This window comes from Dipodomys ordii, unplaced genomic scaffold (genome assembly GCF_000151885.1).
Source record: "Dipodomys ordii isolate 6190 unplaced genomic scaffold, Dord_2.0 Scaffold4, whole genome shotgun sequence".
In the NCBI taxonomy this organism is placed as follows: Eukaryota; Metazoa; Chordata; class Mammalia; order Rodentia; family Heteromyidae; genus Dipodomys; species Dipodomys ordii.
Window position 1 is genome coordinate 12,133,753 of NW_012267220.1, and position 6,000 is coordinate 12,139,752.

Genomic DNA, 6,000 nt, shown 5'->3' on the forward strand with positions numbered 1-6,000 from the left:
GAAACCACGTTGTATAACTACTTAAAGATAATTTTAAAAAAAGGGAAAGAGAACTAGTTATGTGCCTGTGAACAAAGAAATAAGCAACTGATAATTAGAATACCTTTCGCTTTTTTAATTTTTCAATATGACTGATTCTCAAACTACATTTCTCAAGTAACTGGACATTACCAAAACCATTTTCAGTGGCCTGTAAGTTGTTTTATAAGGTTTTAATGGATATGTATTCATGTATAGGAGTTCTCATTATATATTACTCTTTTAAATAGTAGCCTTATTACTAATGTAAAGAAGAATCTAATTAATCACATTAAAATATTGCATATTTCACAATTTTAATTTGTACTATTTTAATAATTTAAGCTTTAATAATTACAAAATAAAACATGTTTTAATTAAACATACATTTCCTAAAGGTTAATAATTTATCAGCACTGAATTTCCTGTGCTTCATTTGCAGTATTTATATTTTATTTTTGAATGTTTTTATCATTGTTAAGTGGATGTACACAGGAGTTGTCATTAAACAAAGCAGTTTATAATAACAGTCTTGATCAACGTTGCCCCTTTCAAGATTCTCACCCATCCAGTCCAACCTCTCTCTTCCCTTACAGAGCACAAACAAGGCTACATTAAAGCTATCAACACAACCATGTTCATTGAAGCCTTATTTACCATAGCCAAGTTATGGAATCATCTCAAGTGCCCCTCAATTGAGGAATGGATCAAGAAAATGTGTTATAGATACACATCGGGATTCTATTTGTCCATCAGAAAGAATGATATTGCACTATTCCCATGGAAATTGAAAGACTCAGGGAAAATATATTAAGTGAAGGAAATCTGACCCAAAGAAACACAGGTTACATAGTTTCCCTCATTTGTGGGAGCTAGAATGTGCCTATAAATCTATAAGTAAACACACTGGTTAGTAAGCAAGAAGTTGCAAATGATTTAACTAAAGTGTAATAGACTGTATAGTTCTTTAGAAAGACTACATCAAACCCCAACAAAAGAAGTACCAAGAAATGGGTATGGCAAGTGGGGAAGGTGTGAACCAAAGGCGGGAAGAAGAATGGAGGCAAAATCCATTGTATGTACTACAGAATTGAGAAACTTAAAGGAAAGCATAGGGGCAAGCAGGGTGAAGATGTTGAAGGGGTGACAGAGGTCAAGATACATTGTATACATGCACTCCTCTGTTAAATGGCAAAGAAGAAAACAATATATAACTTAGTTTTTTTTTCTTTCAGCAAAATAATAAAATGGTTTAATGCTTGGCAGTACATTCGTGTAATCCCAGCAAACTGAGAGCTAAAACAAGTTGAAAGTTTGCAATCAATGGCAACCTCATAAGGAGATTTTTTTTAAGAGGACAGAGATAAAAAGGATGATTATGTTATGTGGTAGCCATCCTAAACATGTTGAGACTAGTTTATCCAGTTGTGAAAAGTATTTATACTCATTTTGGGAAATATATTTTTGAAAATTTCTAGGTTCTCTTTGTATTAGAGAGAAATATCGGTGTATTACTTATATCTCTCATCATTAATAAATGTTGAGTTAGGTACAGGAGGGGAAAAATAGGGAAGAACAAAGGAAGGGGTGACATTGTCAAAAAGTATTTTACTCATTACCTGACTTACAGAATTGTAACCCCTTTATACAACTACTTAATAACAATAAATAAATTAAACAACTGTTGAATGTAATTATTCACTTAGCATTTTATTTATTTACTTTTTAGTATCACTTATTTATTTGTGTGTGTGTGTGCACATGCGCGCACATGCTGTTACTGGGGCTTATAATTGGAACCTCTCTCTCAGATTTTTCTATTCCTGTTTGGCACTCTACTATTTGAGCAACATTTATGCTTTTGGCTTTTACTGGTTAATGAAAGAGTCTCTCTGATCTGTCTTCCCATGCTGGCTTTTAATTGTGGTAAGTTGTATTAATTTTTAATTAAATTGTGTTAAATTCTTATATCTCAGATTCCTAAATATCTAGGATCATAAGCATTTATATGATAGCTATAGCTAGCTCATTTATCATTTTACAATTCAATAATGATCTCTAGCCAATCTGATTATAGTCTGTCAGTTTTCCAAAGCATCCTTCTTTCCATGGTTGAAATCTGTCCAAACTTTTTTCTCAATTGCTCAACAACCTTCCACTATTTTTATGCCCAAGATTCTTATGCCCAAGGCTCCTATTGCATTGCCTATCTGTTCAAACTTTTCTTCCTATGCAATTGTAACAACATCCTTTCTAGACACTGTCCTCTATGAGGGATACTAAAACACCACTTGTTAATTTCTACCTGTCTTCTATGAACCTTTCTATATGTAATCTCTAATTATGTTTACCACTTCCTAACTTCTATTTCACATATCTAAATTATTTATTTTTACTTACATAACACATAGTAGATTTTTATTCAATCATATTAGTAATTTGTTTTCTGAATTAATATTTTAGCTTCAAAATTATGTTTAGTAAAAAAATAGATATATTGTATCATTCATGTATCCTGTAATAACACTTGAAACAAAACACTTGAGTGCATGTAGAAACAAAAGCAGATAATTTAGAAAAAGTTACAAAGATATTTTGGTCAAAATTAATGAGTCTAAGTTCTTACAGTATTGGGTCCAAATTATCTACAGGCTAATTGTTGTTATGTAAGCAACTCATTTTCAGGACCAGAGAGCTACTAAAGTCCATTAAAGCCTCAGGATTGCCCTGAATATAAAATGCACAGATACAGATAATTTGTTTCACAGGTAGAAATTAACAAGCACTGTCCTCAGTAGAGGACAGTGTCTAGAAGAGATGGTGGTACAATTGTGCAGGAAGAAAATTTTGAACAGATAGGCAACAGAGGAGGAGCCTTGAATTCATGATTACATAAATAATAAGTAAGATTACTAACTTGGTGAATATTACTTACCCATATTATTTACCAATATTATTTATTATGATATCGTCATCAATTTTATATAAAACATCTATCAAACCCTCAATACAATATGATTCTCTTTGACAAAAGGGGAATCTTGCAAAGATCCTTGAAATTTATTCATGTCAAATTCCTGAGATTTATTTGTGAATGTGGGAAATGTCAGAAAGACTCAGCTCTATAATTCCCTCACTGAGTCAGTTCAGAGTATTGATTATGATGGTTGACAAGAAGACATTATAAGAGAGCATATTTGCATACTCTGATATCTGCCTTCAACATCTGGAAGTTCGTTCTTTTCCCTAAGCCACTGTGATTTTTGCTGCAGAATGATTTGTGTCACATTGAAACATCACAAGGCAAGCTGCGTGTTGAGCTCTTCCAGTGCTCAGTGTAAGTCTGCAATTGCAGCATCTTTCCTTCTCACAGAAGCAGGGACCTGAGAGGTTTGTTTTTTGTTGTTTGTTTGTTTGCTTTTTTGTTTTTTTTCACTAATATTCTAACTCAATAAGAACAGTTTGTTCACAAAATGGGGAAGAATAAAGTTTATAGGCAATTACTTCGGAACTCTTTAAAGACTGGCAATTGGAAATTCTTTTTTCAACTAGAATTTTTCAAGAAAGCTTTGGGAAATTAATTGTATAGCAGCATTTTGAGCACACCATTTACATAGAATTAATATATTTGAAGCAGGGGATTAGCTTTTACAACTAGTTTAGTTCTACAAAATCTAGAGCTTCATTAACATTCTTCAGTTCAACTATGGAATAATTAGCATATATTTACTTGTTTTGAGATATTGGGAAATGTTTCAATTCAGAGAAAAAACAAAATGCACATTCTTAACTTCTTTTTCTCTTCTTCAGGAGAATCCAAAGATAAAAGTGATATTTCATTAGGCTTTGACCTTTTATAATGTGGAGCTAAACAATATTGTTATTAGTAAAATGTGATTGGAGTGCCTTTAGGGAAGGAATGATGAATATTTATTTAGGAATTGGCTATTGGCCAATTATCTGTACCTAAAGCCTTAAATATTAGATACCAGAACATTTCAGTTTTCACATGCTTATGATTGCCCTCCCCCCATTCACACACAATTGTGAAAGACAGATATACCTACACTACTCCATCTGTCAAAAGGTCCACTTGGTTGGAAGCTATCACTGGCATTTCTATTCAATCATAAAATGTTAAATGGGCATAAATTCCTGTTAACTGTCATAAGTTAGATAGTTACAACACAGAAGAGAGCATGCTAATTATCTAAGGCTCCTAAACTTTTGGAAGTAGCTTTTAAGAAAAAGGGAAGTAGTTAAAATGAAAATAATTTGTATTCTTGAAGTCAGTCTTTGAGACACTGGTAAAAGTTAGTGAGCATTTTTTTTTAGTACATTCACTCTATTGTCATTAAGTTTTCCTGTACAGAATCTATTTGCCACTCCTCTCAGCAGAACCACTGTAATTGAGTGAATAGGTAAACTAAATTATGGATATTGAAGTCACATCTTGCTGAAGGGAACCAAAGCCCTAATATCTTCTTGAACAAATGCTAAGACTGTTTCAGTGCAGTAGAAAATCATCCTTCTAATTTTTTATTTCATGACATTTCACAGCACTAGGACATCATCAGGCATCACATCTTTCAAATACTTGTTAGTAATGGAGGATAACTAGACAAACAGTAAATTTTCATTCATTGTACTTCTGTGCTATTGCTTTATCATTTAATTAATATCTATGCATTATACTCATTCATCTCTATGCCCTTAATGTTATTAAAATATGTGCTCATAATACAAAGCATCTGAATGCTCTTATTGATATTAATTTACTTTGAAGCTCTGTAAACCACACTTTGGTTGGTGTGAAGCCACTTTGAATGTATCCTTTCTTCCTTCAAATTTGAAAATACTTTCAAAGTGTTCCTAAGTACAATGAATTAAGCACTATACTAAATTTAGTGTGGATACATTAAAATTCAGTATACTTGTATTATGGTTACTAGACAGTGCTTTTCCCTGCAATATAACCCCCATCTATTAAAAATCTACCTCAGTACTGGTTCTTGTGAAATACACAATAAATACTGGTTGAATGAACATGTATATCATTGCCAAGTATAATACCAATCTAAGAAAACAGGCTTTCAAGCTTGACAATAACTTCAACAATGTAGATGAACATTTTCAGGAAGGCTCCATATATAGATGTTCAGAAAATATAAATATTGATTAAAAATAAATCTGTTTTAGCCGGGTGCTGGTAGGTCCTGCTTGTAATCTTAGCTACTCTGGAGGCTGAAAGCTGAGGATTGTGTTCCACAGTCAGCTGCGAAGAGAATTCCTTGAAACTATTATCTTCAATAAACTATTTAGAAAAGGCCAAAATGGCATTTTGGCTCAAGTGACAGAATGTTAGCCTTGAGCCAAGGAAGCTCAGGGGACAGTGCCCTGTCCCTGAATTCAAGCCCCACTGGCAAAAAAAAATAATAACTATAATAAAAATTCCAGTTCCAAAAAAAGTGGGAATTACAAATTGGCAGTTGAGGAATAAGGAAGAAAATGTGAGGGATGTCCTTGTCATGGACTTAAGGAAGGAACTTCTTCCTAAAACAGAGAGGAAGTAATCCAAGGCCAGGGTGCATGGCTTGGTGGGAACAAAGTCAAATGTAGAAAGGTGAAGAAAACCTTCAAATATAGATTAACACTACAAGGTATAGTGAGAGAAAGAGGAGATGAAATTTGAAAATTGGAAAGGTTAGTCATAGCCCTTCAGGAAAAAAAAGACAAAGAAGGGAAGAAAATAAGAAATCCCAGTAACATTTTTGAAAAGTACAGTGCTTGAGAGCCGGCGGGGCGGGGGCTGCCGGAGCCCCAGAGACACAGGGGGCCGCTCGCAGATACCAGGTACCGGTTGCAGATACCAGGTACCGGTCCGCAGAACAGCAGATCGCCAGGAACGGAGAAACCTACCAGCCGGGATTCTCCACGAGGATCCCACCCCCACCCCTAACTCTCCACGGGAGCGGAGAGGCT